General features: G+C 36.1%; 1 pseudogene; it reads right to left on the reverse strand.

Annotated features, from left to right (window-relative positions):
• Positions 1-6,867: 6,867 nt before the first annotated feature.
• On the reverse strand, positions 6,868-7,869 carry LOC149196560 (uncharacterized; annotated as a pseudogene).
• Between the last annotated feature and the right edge of the window lie 290 nt (positions 7,870-8,159).

The raw sequence follows: 8,159 nt of genomic DNA on the forward strand, positions 1-8,159 counted from the left end.
GTGTTCGGTATGGTTGATTAATGTTGAACTCGTTCCCGGATCTTTTCTCACAAAGTTCAATCATTTCATCGAATCTTTTATTTTATGTAACAATTAATTGCTGTTATTTTTAAAAGGAACTCCACTCATACGATGTCCATTCAAAAGGTGATGAAGAAGCATAACAAGCAGTGTATCACAGAAACTAAAAGAATAAAGATGTCATCCATCTTTAATTTGCATTGTAGATGGAGGTGCCACTACCTGGCAGACTATCTATACTATGCTAGAGAATGAAAACCCTGAAGTAACAGACACTCGATCAACTGTTGATAGCACAAAACCGTCAGGAGTGCAATTTAGAGACGCTGCGTGCTCTTTCCTTCACCGAATAGAAACAAGGGCTAGAATATTTCCATACACAGATATGATAAGATGGATAGTAGAGAATAGAGAAGTTGAAGACAGACTTATCAAGACAGCTAAAAATACAGTCTTGGGTTCTTTCAGAGCCAAATTTCTATAACAAATGTAGGAGCTGCCTGATGCCCAGGACATCTAGGACAAACAATTTGTTGCAAAGTTCGTAAAGGAAAACAAAGACCCATTTCAAATGATACAAGAATGGAGGAGAAGAGAAAATAAATTCAAACAAGATAAAGTGGGTATGTACTCCATTGCTTCTTTGGCCAATCCTTATAATTTTGCAGCCTCTATGCTATGTAGCTTGTATGGCCTCCCTGATAATTCTAAATTCTCGATCAATTGGGTTCCATTAATTGAGGCTTGCATTAATTCTCACATTATGAATGGGGCAACCGCTCTGTCTAAGAATTTGGCCAAATCGATTACTGAATATCGCCAAACCAGGGCTGCCTCCTCTAGAGCAGTTCCCTAATTCTCATGTCTGCATATATCTTCGATGTTGTTTGTTTCTGCACTCATTTTCCAACCATGGGTTGGAAATGGAATACCAATGATCCTACCCCTATCTTCCTGAGTTATAAGAAAATGTGGGAACAAGATTATATTCCACATTTTCACCAATTATGCCAGGCAGTTTTTCTTCCCCTACATCAGTTAGTTTTCAACAGAAGATGTTCTAGATTCACAAAAGAACCTATCACAGACCTTCAAGCAATCCGAAGTTATTTTCTTGAATAATCCTTATCTTATATCAAGAAATTTGGTAGCCAAGCCTTCCCACATGTCCTCCCTATGTATGTATTGGATAAATTACAAGCAAGAGAAGTAGCATACCAAACAGTAGGAAATGGCCTCAAAAACACATTGAGGGAAATGAAGAAATCTTTATGGCCAAATTTTCCCCTTCAGTGTGGGTCATTTACCCTTCTTACCTATGGTCATACATATAAAGAGTATTAGATCAATGCAGTCATTAAAGCTCCCCATTCTACCAGCTAGGCCTTTTGATCCATAGCATATAGCAAACAAATTCACCATTTCAGTTAAGATCAGATTTGAAGATTTACTGGAATCTGCGGAGGAATTTTACTAAGAACATTTACAAAGAATGCACTATTGTGAGTTTGTAGATTCCTTACTGGAATCATGGAACATGGTCTTTTCAATCAAATATTTTTTTGTTAATCATTGTTGATGAACTATTGTATTCTTTGGGATACTTATTGGTAGAAGATTGATTATGGCCTATGGTCACTAGTCAAATGAGTATAAAGGTACACATATGCTACTATTATCATGTTTGCTAAATCTTTGTTCTAGTATTAGTGATAAGTTTATCTTACATGAATTATGTATGAAATCTGCCATCTCTGTTTGAAGTATCAGTTGCACTATTGTACAATATCAGAATAGAGAATGTCCTTTTTTATATATAATCATTAGAATATGCGAATTTTTTTCATATTTCTTTTGATTAGCTATTTTCTCAAAGGAATCATCTTACAATATATTAACTCTATATAGTCTCCGATTGATCTATATCATCATAGATTACATAGATATAGTTTTATATCGCATAAAACCAACAATACCCCGGGTTCAATTAAAATATATTTACTTCAAAGTTTTGCATATTAGAATAAAGCTGTGTTAATTTCTAGTTATTCTTTTGCAAATCATTAGGAAAATCCCACAAATCATATAAACCAAAAACATTGGGAAACTGGTCCCATCATATCTAGTCGGAGCCACTATCCCAAATAGAAAAGGAGTTTCTCTAAGGTCCGGACTAGGTGGTTATCCCCCTTTGTTGTTGCCATAGATTTCTGAGGCCTTGACATTTTTGGCGCTAGAAGGAGGGCCCCGACTGTGAATGGAATATAGATCTAAATCTCCAACTCGAAGCCTTCATAAGAGTCAATCCCCCTCAAAAGGTTCTATAGTTTCTCGATCACGTTTTAAGTCACTCACTTAGAAGTCAGAAGTCGTATAAACTTCCCCCTCATATCCTAAAGTATCTCTACACTTACCTTCTTTAGAATATAATCCAAAATCTCCTGCAGTTCAGTCCTTAGTTCATAAATTAGAACGAATATCTATTTTTGCTGAGAAGCCTGATAAACTCAAAGTTTTTGAAGAAAGTATTACTTCTCTGTTCAGAGAAATTGGTATCCTAACATGATCAAAAAGTGATAAACTTGGAATACCTCCCTTTGAGTTTCCAATACATTCACAGTCTAAGAAACTTCATGTGTCTAGATCTAAGTCTGATACAAGTGTGGTCATATCAAATTCCCCTCCATTTACTCCTTCATTCACTACACCTCCATTCACATCCTCTCATATTTCCATTTCTTCTACTCAAACAATTAGTGCTACCACAAGTAATACTAGTCCAGTTATAAGTTCGACATCGATACCCACTACTTCTGGATCTGCTACTATATCTTCTCAAATCCTAACTCAAGTTATGGCTAATCAGCCTTGGACTAATCCTAGCGTTGTGTTGTTTGCAAACCCACATCCTCTCCCTGATCATCTAGAGAAATGGTTACCCAAATACAATCTAGATGATGGTCTTCCAGCTAAAGAACACATCAACAATTTTATGTTGGACATGAATTTGAATGGGGTTGTGGATGAAGATATTGTACTGAGATTGTTTCCCTATACTCTTAAAGGATCTGCAGGATCCTAGTACTTTTCTCTTCCAGCAGGAACTATAATAGACAAGGTAACTTTTGAACAATTGTTTCTTGCAAAATTTGGAGATGATAGAACTATGGCATCTTTAGTCAATGCTCTCTCTAACCTAAAAAGAAATTCAGGTGAAAGGATCAAAGATTTCAACTCCAGACTTAACAAGTTATTAAACAAAATCCCAGTTGCTTCTAAACCTACTATTGATGTACAAATAGAGTGGTACATTTATTCTTTACCTTCTAATATAGCCAATTTTGTAGATAGAGCTAATAAGGCTACTCTCTCAGAAAACATGAAAGAAGCCCTAGAGAATTTTAGCCTTAGAAAAACAATATAAGATGGAATATAAGAAATCTAAAAAGGTGATTTTTAGCCAAGAAACAGAATAGAAAACCCTAAAAGATCCATTCAATCTTGAATGACTTGAAAAAGTCTTAAACTATGTCAAATGATATGATTGAAATAAAGAAACAAGTAGTTGAATATTGAGTTCCTAAGAAACCATATCGCCCATACAATAGAAGTCCTGCTTCGCCATCTGAGCCTCCGAGTGTGATTTCAAGTGCCAAATCAGATTAAGATGTTGAAGACGCCTCAGCAACTGAAGAAGAAACAGAACCTGAAGAAGAAGTCGAATTGAATGGGTTATGGGACTTTATTCTTCCCATTGAAGAAGAAAGAGAATCTATTCCCATATCTACAAGGAGAAAAACATTTGCTAACTCAACTATACCAGTTCAAAAACAGAAATCTCCTCCCACAAAGGAGAAAAATGTGAATAAAAAATCTAAAACTGTTCAAACTAACCCTATACCCCTAGATAATTCTAAAACTCTAATAGTTTCAGATACAGTGGAATATAGTATAATTGAAGACATGAAAAGGACGAAAGCGAACATTTCATTATATGAAATGACCAAATTGAAACATCAGCTGAAAATCTTACTAAGAGAGCTTAAGGAAGTTCCTGTATATCCCATGCCACCACCATTGATAGCCCAAGCTGACAAAGGTACAGGAAACCTCCCTCACCTACAAACAAGGTAAGCCTAGATGATATTGTGTTGATTGGTGATAGATCTAAGTCTCACACTCCTCCTTTTCTTTTGACTTATGAGATTTTTAATAAAAATGTTCATAATTGTCTCATCGATTCAAGAGCTTCCTCGAATATCATGCCAAGATCTGTGCGAGCGAAACTTAACGTTACCCGTCAAAAGTATGTTGTGTATATAGTCCAATTAGACAAAACAAATGTCGAAGTTGTTGGAGAAATTTTATCAGTATCAATTAGATTATCATCCAACCCAAAGATACTGCAAGTGATTGATGTCTTAGTAGCAGACATCCCTGATTTTTATGGTCTAATTTTAAGTAGGGATTGGTCTGAGAAAGGACATGGATATTTTGAAACTCATTGGTCACACATGTGGTTACCATATAATGGTAAACCAAATCAATTTAGAGTTGACCATTAAAAATTCATGAAACATACAGTCACTAAATTAGGAGAAAATAAGCCGGTGATTTTCACTAATAATATTATTGGAAATTATTTTGTTGAATCATTCCTTTGCTCATTCAATGCCCATACCTCACCTTTCCCAAAAAATACTGTCACTTCTCAGGTTGAAATTTTCTCTCAATCAGACACTTCTAAATGTATTAATTTTAGTAATAAAACTTTAGATCATTATTTATTCTGGAATCTATACTTTGACGATTCAAAATCAGACGATGGTGTAGGAGCAGGTTGCATTTTAATCAATCCGCAAAGAGAGAAAACAATGTTAGCTTGTAGACTTGAATTCCAATGCACGAACAATACTACCGAATATGAAGCATTGATTCAAGGTCTGTACAAAGCCATTGGATTAAACATTAAATATTTGTAGGTATATGGGGACAAAACACAAGCGCTATTTTACTTGCCAATGTAGGATCTAAATTGATAGTGTCAGAAGAATTTAGTCCAGGTAGATTTTTGATTGAGTTGATTTTTACGCCTTTCATTCCAAATAACATAACAAATTGGAGAGTGTGTAATGATGATACATATATAATCGACATTCTTTCATTAGATTGATCTTATGAAGGTCAAATCGTAGACGAAAATGAACATGACCTACAGATTCAAAATAAACAGGATGCAAATCCAATTCCCAAATCTGTAGTCAAGATGGAAGATCTCTATGATTTGAAAGATAGGTTTAAAAAGACTACCAATTCAAAAACACAAAGTTCTACTCTAAGATTTGAGTTGATTAATCTTGCTACACCTGACAAGGCTCAGAACATAAACCTAGAATTAGGCTTAACACCCAATGAAAGGATGTCATTCATTAAATTGCTAAGAAAATATAAAAGTGTTTTTGCATGAGATTATTCTAATCTCAAAACATATGATACTTCTATAATGCATCATACTATACCCATGATTTCAAATGACAAGCCTATCCAATAGAAGCTTAGGAAGATCCACTCGAACTTAGAAAGTCAAATTAAGTCTAAACTCAATAAAATGCTTAAAGCGAAAATCATTTTCCTGGTTAGAGATTCAGAAAATAGCTAGTGCTTTTGTTTTCTGGGTTTACTCAAGTTTCAGCTCGTAAATTTCGATGATCTCCATTTGTATAGACTAATCATATTTAATATGATTGTAGGTTAAGTACACCAAGTATTCATCGATATTCTTAATCTACTGGTAATAAAATAATACAACTTTTTAAAATATTTTAAGTAATAAAATAATACAAATTTTTAAAATATTTTAAAGTATTACACAAAAGTTTTATTGCCAGATTCACAATTACCTTCAATACAAATTTTGGATATAGCGAACTCACCTCTGACAATTTTGATTCAACTGTAAACATCACATAAAATTTGATTGCGAGCAATTTACTGAAAACCTCTGATAATTTTTATTACAAGCAAATTTTAGGATTTCGCCCCGAATATTGGGTTATAGATTGTTTACTTACCAAACAAAGATTGCGGTGAATGACTATGAGAAATGCGTAGATAATAAGCAGCACTAAGAACAGCCACCGCCCTCCCTCGGCTGCTTCCGCAACTCCTCTCCGCATCAACCAGAACCAACTACGAAAACTCTCTAAAATAAAATAAAGGTGATCATTATAAAATCATTGATGTGATTGATTGGCGTCCTTTGGAAATCAAGCCACGACGGTCTTTTAATTCAAACGCACGGCGGCCTACGGTAGTTCTTCCTCTTCAGTTTTCCGATTCAAACGCACGGCGGCACACGGTAGCTCTTCCTTTTCAGTTTCCCGGATGCTCCGATGCATATGATATGATATTTTCAGCAGGTCAGTTCATGTTCCATGGCTACATGTCCGTAGATATGCTTTGCACATTCTTGCCGTATTTAATCTCATCCGTCCAAATGTCAGCTCTTCCACCCTAGGTTGAAATAGAGGAAGCATCAAATATAAGCTACAGTCTACCAGCCACAACGATTGAATACGTCAACAATCAATCGAGTTTCAACCTACCTCACCGATTCTCCATCTTAGCTTATGTGAATTAATCGTCTAATCGGCAGACTGTCTTTCTGTTAAATTTGGTAGTTGTTCAGTTCCAAACTCATTATCATTTGCATTTGCATTATCTCTTGAAGCTCATGGTTGGTCATTGCTTACCAGATAATCATTTGCATTAATAACGACCCACCCATCATCGTCATTTTAATTAGAAACTCATTGCTGGTCATCCGTTACCAGATAATCATTTGGATTAATGAGAAGCTGATGGTTGGCCATCGCTTACCCGATAATCTAACTCCAGTTCTTCTAATCTTCTCTCTGATATCAATGAACAAGCCATTGGAATCAATATGTTCGCATCCAAAGCCTCCTCTGGGAACCCTCGCAGAAATGTTAGGAGATCGTGAAAATGCAATTTTAACATATGATTCTGAAAGAACTTGAGCAGGGCCAAGCCCAATCCAAAAACGGTCTTCATACCCTCGAAGAGAAAAACGTCCCAAATACGAACAGCTAATCGAAATGGCAAGTCTGCGGAGAAAGCAGTCATGAACCAACTGCTTGAATACATCACTGGCGTGATCATCTGTCGCTCGAAATGCCTAGCCAGTTTGGGCAGCTGCTCCTTCACAAGCATTTCGAACTGAAAGAAATATTGGTGAAGTAGAGGCAGGTCTTTTAAATATAAACCTCGAATTTGCATACATTTGAACAGTGCAACCATAACCCAAAACGCTTCCTCCTCATTCATGTGAAGCAGAAGCATTACCGCTATGAAACTCATCCCCTGCGTATATCCCACGTCTTTGTCGTAAACCGAATACGCCTTCAAAACATTGTGGAGAGACCTCTGCCCGGGCCCGTCTGGCGTTCAAAATAATTGGTGTGATGTCAAAGTGCGATGAATGTCTTTAACGATATGTTTCTCTGAGTCTGACTCATTGCGGAGGAGTTGTGAGTAAATTCCTGGGTTTACCAGCAAAAGATCGCGGCCGCCTGAAATCAATTGCCAAACGTCACCCCTCATGGATTTGGTAATGCCATACCTGATGCGCCTTTTAATTTCATGGGCGTTATTTTGCAAGCAGAGCTTCCAATCCAGAGCAATGGTTGAGCACCGTTTGCTACGTAGTTCTTGCTTCCTTTCATTACCGGCATTGTCGGCTGACGTCTTTGTAGAGTAATGTGCAATAAGATTAACATTATCATCGTCAAATTTGTCACTGGCCTGTTTTTCGTCCATTCCATTCATTTTTTTTAAGACAATTTTACGAAACGGGAGGAAGTTTGGTCCACTAATCGATCTGTGTGGATGTTATATCGAACAGAGACGAAACTGCTATACCGTTTACTAGAAAGGTTAGCGGATGATTAAATAAACGTATAAACCAATATTTCATACAAATAGATTGACGCCGACGCCAATTGTGTTGTTGTTTAAGCTTATAATTTGGCAGCATTTGAATATTTTTGGTTAAGGGTGTGCATCTTGTTTGTTTAAAATGTGTTTTAATACATGAATTACAAATTTTGAATCAAACT

The sequence above is a fragment of the Pinus tabuliformis genome, chromosome 2_2, assembly GCF_031772625.1.
Source record: "Pinus tabuliformis cultivar Carrire ecotype Pingquan chromosome 2_2, CPIR1, whole genome shotgun sequence".
NCBI classification, from domain to species: Eukaryota; Viridiplantae; Streptophyta; class Pinopsida; order Pinales; family Pinaceae; genus Pinus; species Pinus tabuliformis.